The sequence below is a fragment of the Lissotriton vulgaris genome, unplaced genomic scaffold (genome assembly GCF_964263255.1).
Source record: "Lissotriton vulgaris unplaced genomic scaffold, aLisVul1.2 SCAFFOLD_815, whole genome shotgun sequence".
NCBI lineage: Eukaryota > Metazoa > Chordata > Amphibia > Caudata > Salamandridae > Lissotriton > Lissotriton vulgaris.
The window spans coordinates 297826-320594 of record NW_028243422.1 but is presented as its reverse complement, the minus strand read 5'-3'; the positions used below and the strand labels follow the sequence as shown (position 1 = coordinate 320594).

Below are 22769 nucleotides of genomic sequence, written 5' to 3'. Positions count from 1 at the left end.
CTGCACATGTGTGGTAATAGGAATCTCCAAGCCCAACTCATGAGGCCGCACACTGTGGCGTACACACTGCAGACTTAACCTAAACCTCATGTCGCTAAGTACGCACCTGATCATGATCAGACCTGCGCACAAGATAGATAATCGTCAAATATGAATGGCAAATTACAGATTGTTGTTTTTGTTAATGTTAACAATGCTCATGGTGATATATTTGCACAATTATTATGATCTTGAGTTCCCGTTGGGACATTGACATCGAACCACAATTCTATAGTATGTATAATGCTGTTATTATATCCTTGTACCCCATCAATGTTCTATATAAACCTGTATGAAAGATATTATGTACACTCACTATTGTCAAGGATCTATGTACAAACCTCTGAAAAATCAATAAATGATATTTTTAAAAAAAAGTGGCACTAGTTATCCAGGGACATTCCAGTCCGCTATGACCTATCTCTGTGAGAGGTCTAATGAAGGCATAAAAAATGACACATCAACCTATTGACGATTAGTAAGACTGTTGCAGGAAATCCTTGCAGTGAGGATTAAGCACACAGAGAATGCCCAAGGTCAGTGGCTGATGCTGGGCTGTGGCCAAGTAATTTCTAGAATTAGAAATGCATATTTCCTGAAGAAGGGAATGTACATGTCCTGAAACGTGTTAGGATTAGAGGGCATTGGGTTTAGATGAACTATTTGTGGGCTAAAAAACTTATCTACACAATGTTGTAGTTTCCATGCTCGCTTTATCACTTAGACTAGCAGCCCGTCCCGACGTTGTCCGGGTATGAATTGCTGCCGGCCAGTAGTATATTGTTTTGTAGGATTTCGTTTTGGTAGCATTTCTTATCTGTGACAGGCCTGTGAAACGCTCCGATTCACAGTGCACTGCTGATGCACTTAAGAGTGCGCGTTCAGTAGTGTGTGAACTCGAGTTTCCCTACTATATTTTTCCTTGCAATATTATATATTAGAACATTGGAATGTTGGGAGCTCCTTTGAAACAATGGAGTGCTCTGGGCTTATAATGGCTGGTATAAGCCTGGAGCTCCAACATTCCAATCTTTCTATGTTCACAGCTGTGGATGTGAACAAAGGCTTCAGGGAGCCTGAGGGGATTCCAATCCCCTCACGCTCCCAAAAGGCTTTATTCTTTTTTGTTAGAACATTCTACTCTCTAGTGGCAGAATGTTCTAATAGCCTTATAGCCCTTCATAGCTGGGCTATAACGCTATTAAAGTCCCTCTCCCTTGATAAAGGCCCTCGCCTTCGGCTCGGGCCTTTAACGCTGGAGAGGGCTTTTAATAGCCGGTATAGCTCTCTACGGCGGGCTATAAGGCTATAGCGCGAACTCGACCACATGGCATGAGCACAATTTACATTACAGAAGAACACATTCATTTGTGGTAGGCACGGGTAGACAAAGCGATTTGCCTGGAATCACAGGATGTTGAGCTGATGTCGAGATTCGAACGTAGCTCCCCAGCTCTAAAGTTCGCAATTCTAGAACTTGTGGCGGGAGGTGTGTCTAAAAGTGTATGTCGGTGCTGGCCATCAATGAGAGAGACCTGTGCATTTTTCAAATCGGTGGTGAAAAAATATGAGTATGTTGCTGGAGATGTGGGCCGACGTGCCACCAAAGTACTTACCTGGGGAAGGTAAACACCCATTATTCCGCAACTTTCTTTCCGCATACTTTCATTACGAAAGTACCATAACTCCGCAATGCCATTATAACGCATGGCATTACATTTTATATGCTTTACCACGCATATATTTACAACGAAATTCGTTGTAAATGCATGAATGGTAAAAGCATATATTTATTAAATGTTTGGATAAGGTAAGTATGGGTATAGGGGTATATGTTTTGGGGTACTGAGGTATAGGTTTTGGGGTGTTTGGGTATTTTAAGGGTTCAGATATAGTTTTGGGTTATGGGGTACAGGGGTAGTTTTAGGGTTTAGGGATAGGTATGGGTTTTGGGGTACAGGGGTATTTTTAGGGTTCAGGGCTAGGTTTGGATTTTGGGGTATAGGGATATTTTAGGGTTCAGGGGTAGGTTTGGGTTTTGGGGTACAGGGGTATTTTTAGGGTTCAGGGCTAGGTTTGGGTTTTGGGGTACAGGGGTATTTTTAGGGTTCAGGGGTAGGTTTGGGTTTTGAGGTACAGGGGTATTTATAGGGTTCAGGGCTAGGTTTGGGTTTTGGGGTACAGGGGTATTTTTAGGGTTTAGGGATAGGTTTAGGTTTTGGGGTACAGGGTATATTTATAGGGTTAAGATGGGTTAGTGTTTAAGGGTGTTGGGGTATTTTAAGGGGTAAGGGTGGGTTATGATTATGGGGTGCAGGGGTATTTAAAGTGAGCAGGGTGGACACCCGGAGCTGGAATGTACAGAACCTGGGAAGGAAAAACAATGAAATATTGGGCACAACGCTCGCTTTTTTTCCGTAATCCCGCGCCCCGCACATGCCCACGCTCCCAGCACACGCCCACAGCACACGATATGAGACATGGCATGAAGGGCGGAACGTACCACATGCCCCCAGCGTTTGTCACGCCCCCAGCACATGCCCACAGCACAACGCAGACACGCCCACAAGGGCCTACTTTGCTGGCACGGTTCTTTTACCTTTTAAATGTATATGGTGGGCGTCTGCATAGCCTATGTCCTTCTGCTGCAACTGCCCTTTCCAACGCTGTATTGGGTGTTGTGATTGGTGCTGTGGTTCCTGAGATTACCCGCCTCAAAGGTTTGGGCTCTCTCTTTATTATATTAGTATAGATTAACTCTGTTGGAAGATTTTTGGTTTGATGATGTGGCTGCTTGTTGCCTTTGCCGAGCCTGGCTGGATCATTTGTGGTAAACGTTGAATACTAGTTAGAAATAAACTCAATTATGGAAGCCGGAGTCCTTATTACCAGGACAAGATTCAGGGATGTAATAAATTATAAGATTGCCTATTCTACATGGTTCCCCAGTGTGGTGGCACCACTACAGACAACAGGTAATAATGCCAACTTAGAAGCGCTGTCGTTCACTTACAAAGAAAATATCTTCGAAGAATAAGCAGAGAGGATTCTTCCTGTCTACGCAGGTTTAACAGAACTGAAAAGAAGACACAAAGCGGTAAGATGAGGAGCTCTTCTTTATTCGTCCTGGTGCATAGGTCTCCCGGCAGCAACTGCCGACATGTCAAAGGTATACATTCTATGCTAGAACATGGAATCCAAAGAGATGTCCCGTGTGAGCTGGCACGCGGGGCATTAACTAAAGATAACATCTTTACACATCCCCCTTCCTACATTGCAAACAAAGAGATTCAACATTCCCTAAAGAAAATACAAAATTCCCTAAAACATTCCCTTCCCCCCACCAATAATTAAAATAATAACAAAAGCAAAACCCCAAAGCGGAATGTACAAATTAGATGACAATTCAAGATACAATAAAATCACGATACTTAGTAGGCACAGATTTAATTCTTGACGACCTCCGCTGAAAGTCAGAGCTGCAACCAGTGGAAGCTGTAGAAGTAATTGAATTCCTGATACTAGAGGAATCAAAGGAATCCAAACCAAATTTGTTCCTCACAAACTCAACCTTAGATTTGGGTACAATTGAAATACAAGACTTATTCCAAATGTTACCATTGTCAAGCACTACAACCCGATCTTTCACCTCCTTGACCTGTACAGGAGGGGAGAATTTAGCTTGCCCTTTGCCTTATAAGCACAGGTTTTTTAATTCTAACCCAATCACCCTGACATACTGGAGATGTTTTAATGCTTTTCTGTGCATATTTTGCCTGAGCAGCACTCCTAATATCTGCTACCCTCCCAATCTTGGTAACATCAATGTATTTTCTCAACATCCAATCTTTATTGAGCTTGGAAGCAGCTACTCTTCCTCTGAGCAAGGTGAAAGGTGAAATACCCGTGCTGTCATGAGGAGTGACCCTCATAGCCCACGACATGTCAGAAATCCCATGTCTCCAATGAGGGCCATTTATAGCAGGCAGTTGTAATTGATCTTTATAACACGATTCATGCATTCAGCCAAACCATTGCTACATGGATGATATAAGGAAGTGAGCACATGTTTAATCCCATGCCTTTTAAAATAACTCTCCATCTCACCAGAAACTAATTGAGTATCATTGTCAGATACCAACTCTTCTGGGAAACCCTCCCTCAGGAAAACTTCAGTAAAGAAATTGATAATAGTAGAAGAATTAATACCTTCCACAAACTTAACTTCAGGCCATTTCGACATGTAGTCAATCAAGACTAATGCATATTTAGGGGTATTGCCCAAATCATTAAACGGACCAGCCACATCAAATGCTAACTTGTTCCAAGGTATTTCCTTTACAGAAACGGGATTAATAGCAGAGGGATAAGTAACTTAAGTTTTGTCGCTAAGAACACATGCCCCACAATCCCGAACACAGTGCTCGATGGCCCGATCAACACCAGGCCACCAAAAATCTTCACGTACTCTGCGTTTCATGGCTCGAATACCTAAATGCCCCACATGAGCCAAGTCAAGAACAGATTTGCAAAGTGAAGTTGGCACAACTAGAAGACTACCTCTGCGTAAAATTCCATCAACCAAGGACAGTTCATCACAAATTCTTCTACACGGAACTAACTCAGGAGATAACGATTTGTCATTCGGCCATCCCAGAGTCAAAAAATCTATTACTTTACACAAATTCACATCCTCAGAAATAGCACGCTTCCAATCAGTTTCTGATAAGGCAGCACCAGTGTCAGATACAGAACTGACAGCACACACCATCTCAAATTGATCAGGTTCCTCCTCGTGATCGGTGTGAGCAAGAGGTAACCTTGATAAACAGTCAGCTAGATTGTTTTTTATACCAGGTACATATTCAAAGTGGTATTTAAATTCGGCAAGTCTGTACTGCCATTTGGCAATGCGGGGTGTAGCCTTACCACCACCCTTGGTTTTAAAAAGGTCCACTAATGGCTTATGGTCAGTTTTAAGAGTTACATGATTGCCCCACAAAAAGTTCCTAAAATTATTATTATTATTATTAAATTACACTTGTATAGCGCTATCTACCCGGAGGCCTCGTAGCGCTCATGACTGACACTTTATTAGCGCGGGATCAGGGCAGATCAGCGTGCTTTTGCATACAAGTGTGTTTTAAGGGTTTTCCTGAAGGAAAGATGGTTAGTGGTTTCCCGGAGGGATAAGGGGAGGGCGTTCCAGAGCCTGGCCGCGGTATGTGAAAAGGAGCGACCACCCCATCGAGCCTTCTTGATTCTGACGGAGGTGGCCAGCTGAAGGGAGCCAGAGCGAAGGGAACGCACAGGAACGTAGGGGGTGACCAAGGTCTGCAGAATTGCGGGACCAGTGTGATGGAAGGCCTTGTGTAAAATACACATAGCCTTGAACTGCACTCTCGCCGCAATAGGGAGCCAATGGAGTTCTCTTAAGGCATTCCTAGCTGACTGCCGGCGAGGAAGATTGTAGAGAAGGCGGGCCGCACTGTTTTGGGTGACTTGGAGCTTTTGGATGACAAAGGAAGGGGCTCCCATAAAAAGAGCGTTCCCATAGTCCAGGCGCGATAGTATCAGGGCCTGGACCAGGATCCTCCTGGCCTGAAAAGGAAGCAAGGGGAGCACCTTCCGCAGCATCCTCATCAACCCAAAACAGGTGGCTGCAATCTTAGTGGCTTGTACTGAGAAGTTCAAGGCTGGGTCGAACCAGATCCCTAGGCTCTTTATCTGGGGCTTGGGAGTGGGGGGCTCACCCAGACATGGTGGCCAGATGGATGCAAAAGCGGAGGGGGAAGAATTCCCCAGCAGAATGACATCCGTTTTCTCCCCATTAAGTTTTAAACAGGAGGAATGCATCCATCTGGCGACCGCCTCCAGACAGGGACCTAAGGTGTGGGACGAACCCTCCGCGTGGTCTAAAGAGACCACCAGTTGGGTATCGTCCGCGTAGGTGACAATACGCACACCGAAGGGTTGGACTATCCTGTCTAGAGGCTCCATATAAACATTAAACAGGGTGGGGCTCAGGGAGGAGCCCTGAGGAACCCCACACCTGAAAGAATGTTTAGGGGACACTGCCTCACCCTCAAAGACCTGGAAAAACCGGTCGGTCAAGAAGGACGTCAGCCATTCCAGGGCCGCGCCCGACACGCCCATGTCCGTCAGTCGTTGCAACAACGTGACATGGTTAACCGTGTCGAACGCGGCACTCAAGTCCAATAGGATAATGGCGACTTTCCCACCCTGATCCAGCACAGCTCTTGCTTCTTCCGTGACCGCTAGAAGAGCAGTTTCTGTCCCATGTCGCGGACGAAACCCTGTCTGAGAGGCACGCAGGAGACTGTTTGACTCCAGATAGTTCGTTAGGGTGTTGTTTACGTGCCTCTCAAGCAGTTTGCTCAACCAGGGGAGCAGGGAGATGGGGCGATAGTTTGCCATGTTACTTTGGTCAAGATTGGGCTTTTTCAGCAGCGCTCTTACCATTGCGCACTTCCATGGCGGGGGAACGGATTTGGAGGAAATGGAGGCGTTAAGAACATCCAATATGATGGGGCGGATCATATCCATCGCCAGTTTGAGAGTGTGTGGGGGTGCTGGATCATTGGGAGATCCAGAGGTGACTTTAGCAGTCAGTTTATCTAGTGCCGAAGCATCCAAGGGTGGGATTGTGTCTAGCCTACAAGAAGCTAAGGCATCGAAGGTTGGGGGGGTGCAGGGTTCCAGCTCGTTATTTGTGTCCTCAAATGAGGAGTAAATTGTAAGAATCTTTTGAGAGAAAAAGTTAGCCAAATCGTTGCATCGGTTTTGAGCACCCTCAGGATCGGGGCATTCGGCTGGGGGGGAAACGAGGGATTTCACAATTTTAAAAATTTCCCTAGGGGCATTGGCGGCTGCTTGAATTCTGCTGTCGTAGAAGGAGGTTTGTGCTAGTTTTATCTCCTGTTTGTAGAGCCTAATATTGGCTCTATATTCATCCTTCTTAGTTTGGGAATAGTCCTGTCTCCAGGCTCTCTCCTGCTTACGACAGGCTAATTTCATACTCTTAAGTGCGGGGGTATACCATGGAGCAGCTTTTGGTTTTTTTGTAAGATTATTGTTTTGAACAGGAAGAACCATATCAAGTGTAGAGGTGATCCAGCCGTCGAAATTGTTGTCTGCTATGTTGGCATGCATCACCTTCCCGGGGGGGAAATGTTGTACACCCCACCATAAAGCCAACGCCTCTTTCTCGATTGTGGAATAAGTACCCTCAGCACCTCTCAGGGTTCTGGAGGCAAAAGCAATTACTTCTTCTCTATTGTCAGCTCTCTTTTGCATAAGGACAGCTCCCAGTCCAACATTACTGGCATCTGTAACCACAATGCACTGATCATTCAAATCAAACAATTTGAGAGGGCGTGCCTGCACAATCACAGTTTTCAACAGGTTAAAATCATTTGCGCACTGTTCAGACCAGTCATACCTAGCATTTTTCTTTAAGAGATTGCGTAAACAAACGGTCTTGTCAGCAACATTTGGGACAAATTTTGCATAGTATTCAACTAGTCCTAGAAACGAACGTAGTTGATCTTTATTTTGCGGTTCAGGTGCATTACAGATAGCCTCTAAAAGTTTCATTTTAGGTTCTACACCTTTGGCTGAAATATGGTGACCTAGATAATCCACACCATCTCTGAAAAACATGCATTTGTCCTTCCTTAAAGTCAACCCATACAACTTTACAATATCTAAAACTTTCCTCACTCTATCGTTGTGTTCTTGCATGGTCTTACCATGTATGAGAATATCATCCTGAAAGAAGACTACCCCTGCAGAGTCCTTGAAGAGATTACCCATAAGGCGTTGGAACACTGCAGAAGCAGACGCCAAACCGAATGGCATCCTGAGATATAGGAACGCCCCTTCGGGAGTCACGAATGAAGTGATATGTCTGGAATCCTTGCTTAATTCAATCTGATGGTAAGCAGAGAATATGTCCAGAGTGGTAAAATATTTGGCACCTTCCAAGGTAGACAACATCTCATTAATGTTAGGAAGTGGTTGGCGATCTATCAAAATACATGAATTTAAATCGCGTAAATCAACACACATCCTAAGAGATTTATCAGCCGTCCGTGCCAAAACAATGGGGCTTAACCACTCTGACCCTTCAATTGGTTCGATGACACCCAAGGAACACAAACTTTCTAAATCACTTTTCAACTCACAACGCATACTCAAAGGTACTTTGCGAACTTTGTTTGTAATAGGTTTTGCTTCTTCTTTTAAAACTATGAGATGTTGGAAACCCTTAAGCTTACCAAGATTATCGCTAAACACCTCCGGATGAGCACAAACCCACTCATTTTCACTCAATGTGGTCACAACAAGCACTGACTCAGGTTGTGCAAGTGAAGCGGAATATTGTTTGGCTTCATTCCTAGACAAAACCATGTCGGGATGATTGGGGTCAAGGATGATATTTAGCTCACCTTGTTCATGCCATCCCAACAAATTAGCACCATCTTTGATAACGTAAATTACACATGACGTGCACTCGCCCTTAAATTCTAGTTTGTTTTTAAACTTTCCCAAGACTTAAACCCTTTTCCCACCATATGCAAACATCTTAATTGATGATGACGCCAAAAAGATCTCACCCAAACCTTCAAAATCCCTAACATTGATCAAGGTGAATGGGGAACCAGAATCCGCAAGGAATTTGACCGATTTGTCGTTCAAGTTTATAACACAAGTAGGGGATTTCCTCCTCTGAGATTCATTAAGAGATGCAATCTCTACAATACATTCCGCTTCCATGGGGGAAGCCGATCACATTATTAATTCATAGCAATTATCATCATCACTATTGGTATTCTCACACTCTATATTCTTCACACTTTGTGACGGTGCCCTTTGGGAAAAAGCAATTTTACACATGCGTGCAAGATGACCCTTCCTTCCACATTTAAAAGAAGACTGATTTATAGCAAAGCAAAACTTGAAATTTCCCAGATGCAACCTGCTACCACAGCGATGACATGACAAGGCTTGAGCATCATTCCTGGGTTTGTTAACAAACGCTCCCAGTAAGGTAGTGTTGGGAGTTCTGGAAGATACCGGAACAGTAGCTTTATTAGTTTTTGGAGGAACCTTGGACGTTACTAAATTAACCTCAGATGACGCAGGTGTAGGAGTGGTAGGTGTACTTAGTTCCTTCACGCAAAACTGGGAATGTTCAACAGATTTGGCAAGAGTCAACGCAGTCTCCAAATCAGGGTCATCTGAGGACAAAAGTTTCTCACGCACTTTCTTGTCACATGTGCGTTCAATTAATTGATCTCAAATCATTTCATCCCTAAACTCCCTATAGTTGCAATTCACAGCCAAGATCCTTAAGGCAGCAACAAAATCCTCGATCGACTCTCCAGGCATCTGTGCACGTTGCAAAAATGTGTGACGTTCCAGAACAATATTGCGCTTTGGATTGAACCTTTTATCCAACGTTTTTATGAGAGAAGCATATTCGTCAATCACCAATGAGTCACCCTCTTCACGAGAACCATTGGATACTCTTGCTTCCTCTAGGGGTAGAGTCTCTAGAATAGATCTGCCTTCAGCTACTAAATTATAAACAAGCAGCGCTCTCTTTTTTTTAAGAGGTGAAGGTATCACCATCATTAGCATCAATGTAGGCTTCAATAGTTGCTTTCCACTGTTTCCAAATCATAAGAGGCGGACCAAGAGACTGTAAGACTGTTAAAAAGAGGTGGAGTGGCCACTTTCTCCATTTGCGTGGGTGAGTTGCTGCCCCAGCCAACAAAGTGAAGATTAAACAAAAATGCAAGGTTTAAATCACGAGTCAGCTGTATTACAAGAAAATATAGGTTTCAGTTCTGAAAATCGTCACAAAGACCACATAATGCGTGTAAAATTAGAACAACAACATACACATGATGAATGCGGCAGAAAACAATGAAGTAATGCGCTTCAGAAGGAGTTTAGAATGGCACCATGGTAACCGTCAGAATGAGAGTTGAAATGCAAGCTGGAACGCACACTGACGTGACGTTGACACACGCTGATGCAGCGTAGAGCTGGGAAGCAGTGTGAGCTGGCGCGTGCAAGATCGCACGGAAAGATGTGCAGAAACCACCAAACAGCAAAAATCGAACAAAATGAAATAATCCTCAGGAAGGCACTCACGGGGAGCAGATACAGAAAAGCAAACACGAAGACAGGAGGACTCGCGTGTAAAGCAGGCAGTCAGGAAACGCGATCAACATATATTGCAGTTGCCTCATCGAGACAGAAGCTTCCAGACGTCCAGCAACATTCGGGACAACCAGCAGCACCAGGCGGGTCCTCGTCGCCAATGAAAAGAAGACACAAAGCGGTAAGATGAGGAGCTCTTCTTTATTAGTCCTGGTGTATAGGTCTCCCGGCAGCAACTGCTGACATGCCAAAGGTATACATTCTACGCCAGAACATGGAATCCAAAGAGATGTCCCGTGCGGGCTGGCATGCGGGACATTAACTAAAGATAACATCTTTACACAAACCCTAATTCAATATGAGTCAAATCAAATCAAATACACTTTATTTGTTTTTTTTATATTAAAAATCATAAAAGAAGCATGTTAAAAACTTACAGAAGGTAGTTTAAAAAATACACACAGTAATTACATCTTTACATACCACTTGAATCTTACAGTCTCCTCTTCAGTTAATTCTTTGACTTTTATGACAAGAGTTCTATACGTTATTGAGCCTCATGGTGGGTTTTCCATATTATACTTTTCCTTTTTTTCAATATGGACTTCAGGAATCCGGTTGTAACACCCACACAATAAACATTTTCCAGCACTTGTAAATATAGAAAGGCGGGATGTAGGGAAGCTGACTAATCGATGGAAACTATCAAATACGAGTCTTGTAAGAACATACCTGTCATATCCTCCTATACACCAGTCCAGATATGGTTGAATAGTGGGGGATACAAGAATTAACAGGGTTGGGATAACAGTACTTTTCTTCATTTCTGAAACCGTGAGACTGACAAAAAACTTTAAAATCCTTCCTAGAAATCGTACTCAATGTTTAGGGGTTACTATAGAAATCAGGTTTACCCAAGTCATTTAAAAATCTTCTGATATAATTCAGCCAAGTGGAATAGACTCATGGCGTCTCCAATAATATCTCTGTTTAACTCTGTACTATTAGACGTCCAAACTCTATGCCATAGTAACAGAGGCTGCATCTTGATCAAATCAGAGATATAAGGAATCCCCAGCTCATTGTGGCAATTATAAATGGAAGAGCTCTGCGGTACTGCTAATATCAATCTTAAAAAAGTATTTTCCTCTTTTTGTATTATGGCTACATCCTGGTATCCCCAGACTCCTGCCCCGTCATAGCTATACTCAAGCATTTAGCTTGGTAAATTTTAAGAAGTATCCCCGGGGGCCTTTTACCCAATTTATTAGAAATATTCATCAATATTGTCCCGATTTGCCTTTTGACGAGAAGAGTTCTTCTTAACCGCCGGGTTCCATGAACCAGAATGATCAGGTAGGACACCCAAATAGGAGAATGTGTTAGTTGCATCTATCCTATCATTCCCTAGGGGCAGGCTTTTACATTTATAATAGGAGTCATCTAGAACTGACCCAGCAGACTTACCAATAGTTTGTCAATTTGAAGGTGGCAACCATTAGAGAATTTTTCTTGCATCATTATTATCTGTACTCCTACCACTAGGTGAAAGATATATGATTTAAAGAAGGTCCTGCAGAAGGTGGTTAACATCAGACATATTCCACCGAAACGCACGTCGACCTTACTGTATGCACCCAACCCACAACAATGTCATGGAGATTCACACTATCTATATCCCCTTCTGACCAGGATGTGTATGTGCTTTTGGGGTTGTTTGATAGTTTGATAGGTGTAATATGGCTGGCCCTACCGACGCTATGGCTGGCCCTACCGACGCTCTTGGATCCTTGCTCACGCGGTATGTTCCTAGCAGATGTTTACGCTCTCTAGAGATGAACCAACTGGTAGTCCTGCGCTCTAGGAAGGTCAGATGGGGGAGCAAGGCCTTTTCCATTTTAGCACCCCAAGTATGGAACACACTCCCCCTAGAGATTAAATCACAGCCCTCATTGGATCTTTTCAGGAAGGCGCTAAAAACCTGGTGCTTCATTAAAGCCTATCAGTAAGTCTCTGTCCACATGGTGTTTTCAGCTTTATATTGAGATAGGCGCCTTGACGCCCACTGGGCTAAGTTGCGCAGTTATAAATTCTGCTTCATTCATTCATTCATTCAGGTGTGATGGAGTGTGAATGTGATTCTGTTTACGTAATTAGTGTATGATATTATTATAGGGGTCCAGTGAAGAGCACTAGATTGAATCTATACTACTATTACAAAGAGAGAACTGGAAACCTTTGAGGCAGGTAAACTGAAGAACTACAGCACCAATCACAACACCCAATACACCATTGGAAAGGGTAGTTTAAGCAGATGGACATAGGCTATACATCTGGCCACCATATTGTGATCGTGGGCGGACAGCGGACTGGAAAATCAGGCGAGGAGGCCGGATATAGTGAGCGATAGTGTTTTATTAAGTCTATACACAGTGGGCGGTGGTGACCAAGGAAGGGGTCGGGTCCAGTGTTGGGGTCGGCGGCGTATCTTCTTCTCTCTTCTTCCAAATCTTCCGAGGGGCAGAGGGGCGTCCTGGTCTTGCGTGTAGCCGTCTCTGGGTGGTCGGAGAACACGCGCTCCGCCGTAACTCTCGTCCGAGTTACGGCCGCTCTTCAGCCACCTCCGTGGGACTCCACCACTCTTCGGTCCACTCCTCGCTATCGCCGTTCCCGTCTTCTCCGTCCGTCACCGCTCCAGCCGAAAGCTCCTGCCACGATCCTTCGACCCCGCCAGTCTCTCTCCTTCCGTCTTTTCTATCTCCGGCTGGCTGTAAGGAGGCGGGACTTCCGGGGTCGTAGGAAAGTCCTTCCGGTTCCCCGTTCCACTGGATTGGATCCTGCAGGGGAGAGAGGGGCGGGATTTCTGTCGTCATGGACGCAGTTGTTGTGGACCCTTTTCGTCTACGCGGGCATGATGCGGGGTGAGATGGTAACAAAGGTGAGGGGTCGGCTAGGGGTCGGGTGCCCCGGGGAGCTGGATCACACATATACATTACAAAGGTCAAAGAACATAGGGTGTAAAGTAGTCCCTTGTGGGTGTTTGGCGTGGGTGTGTTAAATTCCAGTGGGCGTGTCGTGGGCGTGATCGTGGGGCACGGGGGCGTGGCGTGTGGCGTCTCATCAACCTCAAAGTTAGCCACCTTTACTCCAGTGGGCGTGTCGTGGGCGTGGTTGTGAGGCGTGGCGTCGCTTGACCGCAGCGAGGCGTTCGTTATGGATGTCGGCGTATCGTGGCCGTCAATCATATATGGCCGTGTAAATGGGCGCGTACTACAAACAAAATAAGGCCGTATGCTATAGTAAATGCCCGCAGCGACGCGTTATGGTGTGGTAAATGGTCACGTAAATGTGGGCGTATCGTGGGCGTGGTTGTGGGGCGTGGCCTCGCTTGACCGCAGCGAGGCGTTGTGGATGTTGGCCGTGTAAATGGGCCCGTACTACAAACAAAAGCGCCGCAGCTTCATGTGCAGCTTTCAAAATATGGCCGTATTCTATAGTAAATGCCCGCAGCCCCGCGTTATGGTGTAGTAAATGGCCACGTCAATGTGGCTGTATCGTGGCCGTGCAAATCCACAATATTAATTTGCATACAAAGGGGTGCGGCTACCGACAGCAAGCACACGCCAACATACCTTTGTCATGATTGGACGCGTCAACGTTGTCAGAGGAAAGGAAGTAAACAAAAAAAAAACAGGCGGCTTCCGGGGACATTGACGAGCCGCATTGACGTTACACTTTAACTTGCTTTGGGCACTTACGGAAATACTCTAAACGGCTCCATCACACGGCTACACAAAGCCAGGCAGACTACGGAGAAAAAAAGGGGACATCGCTAACACTCAAACAAGCACTCGCAAACACACATTTAGGCAGGACAAATATTCAGAATCTTCACGCACGCACATTTGCACCGGTAAAACATTCCAAATCTGCACGCAAAGACAACGAAGGAAGTAAAGATAACGCACATTCACGCCACACTAGTATGTGAAAGCATCAAGCACACACAAGAAAAGGACTAAAAAACGCGCAGGCACTCAAACCACTAAATAAACGATCACGCACACCCAAACAAACAACTACATAGACGGACAACAAGCACAACGATGAACATAAATAGAACGACAACGCACAGGCACTGGAAACACCCCTATCAAACGCAAATTCATTCAAAATAATCATTAACACTCACCAGGACACAAAACAAAAAAGTTCAATATAGAAAACAAGCATTGGAAATGCAATAGGTCTCGTATTAGGAAAGTTTGAGCGATTGGTATTGTAAATGACACTTTTTTTATTTATGTGTTGGTTTTGAAAATAGCAAAATGAATAGCTTTGTCAGTTACAATGTCAATAGTTTTAACTTTCGCAAATGTGGCACCTATAGCATTTGTAATGCAATGTGTGTTGTATTTACGTGACTTAGATGTATTGATATTACAAATTACAATGGCTTTTAATTTTGTAAATAATTAATACTTAAATAAAAGTTATTGTAATTTATAATGGCAATATCTTAAACGTTTGTAAATAACTTTTGTGAAGATTATGTTCAGTGTATTTTATTGTGATGAAAATCCAAGAACATTGCTTTTGCACCTAAACACACACACACACACACACACACACACACACACACACACACACACCCACACACACACACACACACATAGATGTGGTGGTGGTGGATCTAGGGAATATGGTGGTGGTGGATGTGGTGGTGGATGCGGTGGTGGATGTGGTGGATGTGGTGTTGGTGGATGTGGTGTTGGTGGATGCGGTGGTGGTGGATGCGGTGGTGGTGGATGCGGTGGTGGTGGATGAGGTGGTGGTGGATGCGGTGGTGGTGGTGGATGTGGTGGTGGATGCGGTGGTGGTGGAAGTGGTGGTGGATGTGGTGGATGTGGTGGTGGATGTGTTGGGTGTGGTGGTGGATGTGGTGTTGGTGGATGCGGTGGTGGTGGTGGATGTGGTGGTGGATGCGGTGGTGGTGGATGCGGTGGTGGTGGAAGTGGTGGTGGATGTGTTGGATGTGGTGGTGGTGGATGTGGTGAAAGTGGTGGTGGATGTGGTGGTGGTGGAAGTGGTGGTGGTGGATGCGGTGGATGTGGTGGTGGATGTCATGGTGAATGTGGAGGTGATGCTGGATGTGGTGGTGGATGTGGTGGTGGATGTGGTGGTGGATGTGGTGGTGGATGTGGTGGTGGATGTGGTGGAGGATGTGGTGGTGATGGTGGATGTGGTGGTGGATGCGGTGGATGTGGTGGTGGTGGATTCAGTGGTGGTGGATGGGGTGGTGGTGGTGGTGGATGGGGTGGTGGATGTAGTGGTGGTGGGTGTGGTTAAAGTGTTGGTGGATGTGGTGGTGGTGGATGCGGTGGTGGTGGATGCGGTGGTGGATGTAGTGGTGGTGGAAGTGGTGTTAGATGTGGTGGTGAATGTGGTGGTGGTGGATGTGTTGAAAGTGGTGGTGGATGTGGTGGTGGTGGTGGATGCGGTGGATGTGGTGGTGGTGGATTCAGTGGTGGTGGATGGGGTGGTGGTGGTGGTGGATGGGGTGGTGGATGTAGTGGTGGTGGGTGTGGTTAAAGAGTTGGTGGATGTGGTGGTGGTGGATGCGGTGGTGGTGGATGCGGTGGTGGATGTAGTGGTGGTGGAAGTGGTGTTAGATGTGGTGGTGAATGTGGTGGTGGTGGATGTGTTGAAAGTGGTGGTGGATGTGGTGGTGGATGTGGTGGATGTGATGGATGTGGTGGTGGATGCGGCGGTGGATGTCATGGTGGATGTGGAGGTGATGGTGGATGTGGTTGTGGAGGTGATGGTGGATGTGGTGACGGTGGATGCAGTGGATGTGGTGGTGGTGGTGGATGCGGTGGTGGTGGTGGATGCAGTGGTGGTGGTGGATGTGGTGGTGGTGGATGGGGTGGTGGTGGTGGATGGGGTGGTGTATGTAGTGGTGGTGGGTGTGGTGGTGGTGGGTGTGGTGAAAGTGGTGGTGGATGTGGTGGTGGATGTGGTGGTGTATGTGGTGGTGGTGGATGCGGCGGTGGATGTGGTGGTGGATGTGGTGTTGGTGGATGCGGTGGTGGTGGTGGATGTGGTGGTGGTGGAAGTGGTGGTGGATGTGGTGGAGGATGTGGTGGGGATGGTGGATGTGGCGGTGGATGTGGTGGTGGTGGATGCGGTGGTGGATGCGGTGGTGGTGGTGGTGGATGGGGTGGTGGTGGTGGTGGATGGGGTGGTGGATGTAGTGGTGGTGGGTGTGGTTAAAGTGTTGGTGGATGTGGTGGTGGTGGATGTGGTGTTGGTGGATGCGGTGGTGGATGTGGTGGTGGAAATGGTGGTGGTGGTGGAAGTGGTGGTGGATGTGGTGGTGGATGTGGTGGTGGATGTGGTGGGTGTGGATGTGGTGGTGGATGCGGTGGTGGTGGTGGTGGATGCGGTGGTGGTGGAAGTGGTGGTGGATGTGTTGGATGTGGTGGTGGATGTGGTGGTGGATGTGTTGGATGTGGTGGTGGATGTGGTGGTGGATGTGGTGGTGGATGTGGTGGTGGGTGTGGTGGTGGTGGAAGTGTTGGATGTGGTGGTGGTGAAAGTGTTGGATGTGGTGGTGGATGTGGTGGTGGATGTGGTGGTGGTGGATGCGGTGGATGTGGATGTGGTGGATGTGGATGCGGTGTATGTGGATGTGGTGGTGGATGTGGAGGTGGATGTCATGGTGGATGTGGAGGTGGTGGTGATGGTGGATGTGGTGGTGGATGCGGTGGATGTGGTGGTGGTGGTGGTGGAAGCGGTGGTGGTGGATGCGGTGGTGGTGGATGATGTGGATGTGGTGGATGTGATGGTGGATGTGGCGGTGGATGTCATGGTAGATGTGCAGGTGATGGTGGATGTTGTGGTGGATGTGGTGGATGTGGTGGTGGTGGATGCAGTGGTGATGGTGGATGCAGTGGTGGTGGATGGGGTGGTGGTGGATGGGGTGGTGGATGTAGTGGTGGTGGGTGTGGTGGATGTGGTGATGGTGGGTGTGGTTAAAGTGTTGGTGGATGTGGTGGTGTGTGTGGTGGTGTATGTGGTGGTGGTGGATGCGGTGGTGGATGTGGTGGCGGTGGTGGATGTGGTGTTGGTGGATGCGGTGGTGGATGTGGTGGTGGTGGATGCGGGGGTGGATGTGGTGGTGGTGGAAGTGGTGGTGGACATGTTAGATGTGGTGGTGGATGTGGTGGTGGTGGATGTGGTGGTGGCTGTGGATGTGGTGGTGGTGGATGCGGTGGATGTGGTGGAGGATGTGGATGTGGTGGATGTGGTGGTGGATGTGGCGGTGGATGTCATGGTGGATGTGGAGGTGATGGTGGATGTGGTGGTGGGGGTGGTGGTGGTGGATGCAGTGGATGTGGTGTTGGTGGATGCGTGGTGCTGGTGGATGCAGAGGTGGTGAATGCGGTGGTGGTGGAAGTGGTGGTGGATGTGGTGGTGGATGTGGTGGATGTGGTGGTGGATGTGGATGTGGTGGTGGATGTGGTGGTGGTGGATGCGGTGGTGGATGCGGTGGTGGTGGAAGTGTTGGATGTGGTGGTGGATGTGGTGGTGGATGTGGTGGTGGATGTGGTGGTGGTGGATGTGGTGGTGGATGTGGTGGATGTGGATGTGGTGGATGTGGTGGTGGTGGATGCGGTGTATGCGGATGTGGTAGTGGATGTGGAGGTGGATGTCATGGTGGATGTGGAGGTGGTGGTGATGGTGGATGTGGTGGTGGTGGATGTGGTGGTGGTGGATGCTGTGGTGGTGGATGCTGTGGTGGTGGATGCGGTGGTGCTGGATGCGGTGGTGCTGGATGCGGTGGTGCTGGATGCGGTGGTGGTGGATGCGGTGGTGGTGGATGCGGTGGATGTGGATGTGGTGGTGGATGTGGCATTGGATGTCATGGTGGATGTGCAGGTGATGGTGGATGTGGTGGTGGATGTGGTGGTGGATGTGGTGGATGTGGTGGTGGTGGATGCGGTGGTGATGGTGGATGCAGTGGTGGTGGATGGGGTGGTGCTGGTGGTGGATGGAGTGGTGGATGTAGTGGTGGTGGGTGTGGTTAAAGTGTTGGTGGATGTGGTGGTGGATGTGGTGGTGGATGTGGTGGTGGTGGATGTGGTGGTGGATGTGGTGGTGGTGGTGGTGGTGGTGGTGGTGGATTTGGTGGTGGTGGATGCAGTGGAGGATGTGGTGGTGGTGGAAGTGGTGGTGGACATGTTAGATGTGGTGGTGGATGTGGTGGTGGTGGATGTGGTGAAAGTGGTGGTGGATGTGGTGGTGGATGTGGTGGTGGTGGTGGATGTGGTGGCGGTGGATGTGGTGGATGTGGTGGTGGATGTGGTGGTGGATGTCATGGTGGATGTGAAGGTGATGGTGGATGTGGTGGTCGATGTCATTGTGGATGTGGAGGTGATGGTGGGGATGGTGGTGGTGGATGCAGTGGATGTGGTGGTGGTGGATGCGGTGGTGGTGGTGGATGCAGTGGTGGTGGTGGATGCGGTGGTGGTGGTGGATGGGGTGGTGGTGGTGGATGGGGTGGTGGATGTAGTGGTGGTGGGTGTGGTGGATGTAGTGGTGGTGGGTGTGGTGGATGTAGTGGTGGTGGGTGTGGTGGATGTGGTGGTGGATGAGGTGGATGTGGATGTGGTGGTGGTGGATGCGGTGTATGCGGATGTGGTGGTGGATGTGGAGGTGGATGTCATGGTGGATGTGGAGGTGGTGGTGATGGTGGATGTGGTGGTGGTGGATGTGGTGGTGGTGGATGCTGTGGTGGTGGATGCTGTGGTGGTGGATGCGGTGGTGCTGGATGCGGTGGTGCTGGATGCGGTGGTGGTGGATGCGGTGTATGCGGATGTGGTGGTGGATGTGGAGGTGGATGTCATGGTGGATGTGGAGGTGGTGGTGATGGTGGATGTGGTGGTGGTGGATGTGGTGGTGGTGGATGTGGTGGTGGTGGATGCTGTGGTGGTGGATGCTGTGGTGGTGGATGCGGTGGTGCTGGATGCGGTGGTGCTGGATGCGGTGGTGGTGGATGCGGTGGAGGTGGATGCGGTGGATGTCATGGTGGATGTGCAGGTGATGGTGGATGTGGTGGTGGATGTGGTGGTGGATGTGGTGGATGTGGTGGTGGTGGATGCGGTGGTGATGGTGGATGCAGTGGTGGTGGATGGGGTGGTGGTGGTGGTGGATGGGGTGGTGGATGTAGTGGTGGTGGGTGTGGTGGATGTGGTGGTGGTGGGTGTGGTTAAAGTGTTGGTGGATGTGGTGGTGGATGTGGTGGTGGATGTGGTGGTGGTGGATGTGGTGGTGGATGTGGTGGTGGATGTGGTGGTGGATTTGGTGGTGGTGGATGCAGTGGAGGATGTGGTGGTGGTGGAAGTGGTGGTGGACGTGTTAGATGTGGTGGTGGATGTGGTGGTGGTGGATGTGGTGAAAGTGGTGGTGGATGTGGTGGTGGATGTGGTGGTGGTGGTGGATGTGGTGGCGGTGGATGTGGTGGATGTGGTGGTGGATGTCATGGTGGATGTGGAGGTGATGGTGGATGTGGTGGTCGATGTCATGGTGGATGTGGAGGTGATGGTGGGGATGGTGGTGGTGGATGCAGTGGATGTGGTGGTGGTGGATGCGGTGGTGGTGGTGGATGCAGTGGTGGTGGTGGATGCAGTGGTGGTGGTGGATGGGGTGGTGGTGGTGGATGGGGTGGTGGATGTAGTGGTGGTGGGTGTGGTGGATGTAGTGGTGGTGGGTGTGGTGGATGTAGTGGTGGTGGGTGTGGTGGATGTAGTGGTGGTGGGTGTGGTGGATGTGGTGGTGGATGAGGTGTTGGATGTGGTGGTGGTGATGGATGCGGTGGTGGTGGTGGATGTGGTGTTGGATGTGGTGGTGGATGTGGTGGTGGTGGGTGTGGTGGTGGATGTGGTGGTGGATGTGGTGGTGGATGTGGTGGTGGATGTGGTGGTGGTGGATGTGGATGTGGTGGATGTGGTGGTGGTGGATGCGGTGTATGTGGTGGATGTGGTGGTGGATGTGGCGGTGGATGTCATGGTGGATGTGGAGGTGATAGTGGATGTGATGGTGGATGTGGTGGTGGATGTGGTGGTGATGGTAGATGTGGTGGTGGATGCGGTGGATGTGGTGGTGGTGGATGCAGTGTTGATGGTGGATGCAGTGGTGGTGGATGGGGTGGTGGTTGTGGTGGTGGTTGTGGTGGTGAATGGGGTGGTGGATGTAGTGGTGGTGGGTGTGGTGGATGTAGTGGTGGTGGGTGTGGTTAAAGTGTTGGTGGATGTGGTGGTGGATGTGGTGGTGTAAGTGGTGGTGGTGGTGGATGCGGTGGTGGATGTGGTGGTGGCGGATGCGGTGGTGGTGGTGGTGGATGCAGTGGTGATGGTGGATGCAGTGGATGTGTTGGATGTGGTGGTGGATGTGGTGGTGGGTGTGGATGTGGTAGTAGATGTGATGTTGGATTACATTGAACCCGCATGCATCAAGTGCGGATTATACAATATAAAATAATGATTTATTTTGCGCTGACTCGCAACCTTAACCAGCCATGATCATTTAGAAATAAATAAGACTATCCACTTAGCTGTGTGAATACAGCACATTCTACAGCCGATTAATAAAAAGTCACCAACACAACTAAATAAAGAGCATGAAAAGACAAATAAGAAAGCTGGTGAAAAAGAAAACACATTGCCCAAAAAATTGTGCATCTGCAAACTGCATATATTGTGCAAAAAGAAACGGAGCATTACTGGCAAAGACCAATAACTTACTTAACAATTCTTTTAAGCTAAAGAAATCCATTGCAGCGCACGTTCAGTGACTAAAAATTGAAATCAGAGCAACCACATTCATCCATCAAAAGAACAGCTCAAGAAGGCTGTATGGTGGGCATCGTAAATAAAAAGTGCACTTTACACGGCAGGCCGGCCGTGAAACTGAAAGCACGGCCGGCCGGCCGTTAAAGCCTTTGATCTGGCAGGGGGTGGAGCGGCACCAAGCTGGGCAACAGATGGCTGGCAATTTGAGGCTGTGCACGCGCATTTTAGGTCAATGCGCTTGCGCATTGACCTAAAAGCGCACGGGCACAGCACCAAATTGCCAGTTAGTTAAAGTTTGTTTAAAGCTCTATAGTCTCGCTTCTCTATCAATGCGCATGCGCATTGATAGGTCACGAGACCTAAAAACGCAGGCACTCAAACCACCACTCAAAAAAAAGTAAGTTGATGACAGCAAATTACTTACAATCAAAACCAACACACAACCAAGGAAATTAAAATAATAACAATGCGCTGCAACTGAAAACAGCACTCAAAAACGCACACTCACGCCAAGACATCATTAAAAGTAGCACTCTCTAGGCCCGGCAATGTACTAAATCAATTTATTCTACGGCCACATTCCAATGAAACAAAAAATGTTGTATACCGTGAAATCTTAAAATAAATTATCCTTTAACATTACAAACATTACACACATACATTTTCTACCCCGGACAACGTCGGGACGGGCTGCTAGTGTGTATATAAAGATATGAAATTGTTGGTCTATGTAGAAAATGTATAAAAAAGTAAAACTTGTGACAAAATGATTTTTATGAATATGTATGTCTTTTTAGATTACATTTTTCCCTGTTTTTATACTATCAATGTAAATGAATACAAATACCAACTAAAATGAATAAATACAATATTTGAATAAGATGATAATGTATCCATGATGTTTCACAAAATGTAGTTATAACCCATTAAGATTCATACTACAAGGTAAAGAAATAGAGGTCTAGAGGGAGGTATATTATTTATTGTGTTCGACGATGTATATACAATACCGTAGCATTATTACATTGCTAAGACCTTTGTTTAAAGGACCTTAAACTATGCTTGCTCAGTCTGATGGATGGATAGATAACTTCAAATCCATACATACACACATCCACAGAGGTCCACACTCATACAGACACACACATTGATTTGCAGACTCACACACAAACCTTGTACAAACTCACAGATGGATACCTTCAGTCCATGCATGCACAGACTCCTAGAGACACACATCCATACATATACACTCACACACAAATGCATATAAAATCTCACGGAAGTATGACTCCAGACTTATGCATACATGTCACAAACTCACAGATGCACACATGTATTTGCACACTCACAAATGCCACCAGACCTTGTGATATACAAGCCCACAGGCAGGCATCCACTTATGTAGGTACAAACTTACAGCCAATAAATCCAGACTGAAGCATACACAACCCTCAAACACGCATGCATAAAGATATAAGGACATGTTTGTGTAATACTCTGTGGCTCAAAATGTTATATATGAATATGCAGACACACACAAGCAGTAATCCATGCCCACAAAAACAGAGAGATATAGGGACGAGCAGACATGCATGTACTCCCAAAGATGACTCCAGGGCCATCCATATATAAACACATACTTAGACACGTATACCTAAGCGTGAACACGCACACACACATATG

General features: G+C 47.5%; 1 protein-coding gene across 1 annotated transcript in view; it reads right to left on the bottom strand.

Annotated features, from left to right (window-relative positions):
* Positions 1 to 22769, bottom strand: part of LOC147668406 (E3 ubiquitin-protein ligase TRIM39-like) — a 152654-nt gene that overhangs the window by 80046 nt on the left and 49839 nt on the right. The gene's annotated exons all lie outside the window — the stretch shown is intronic.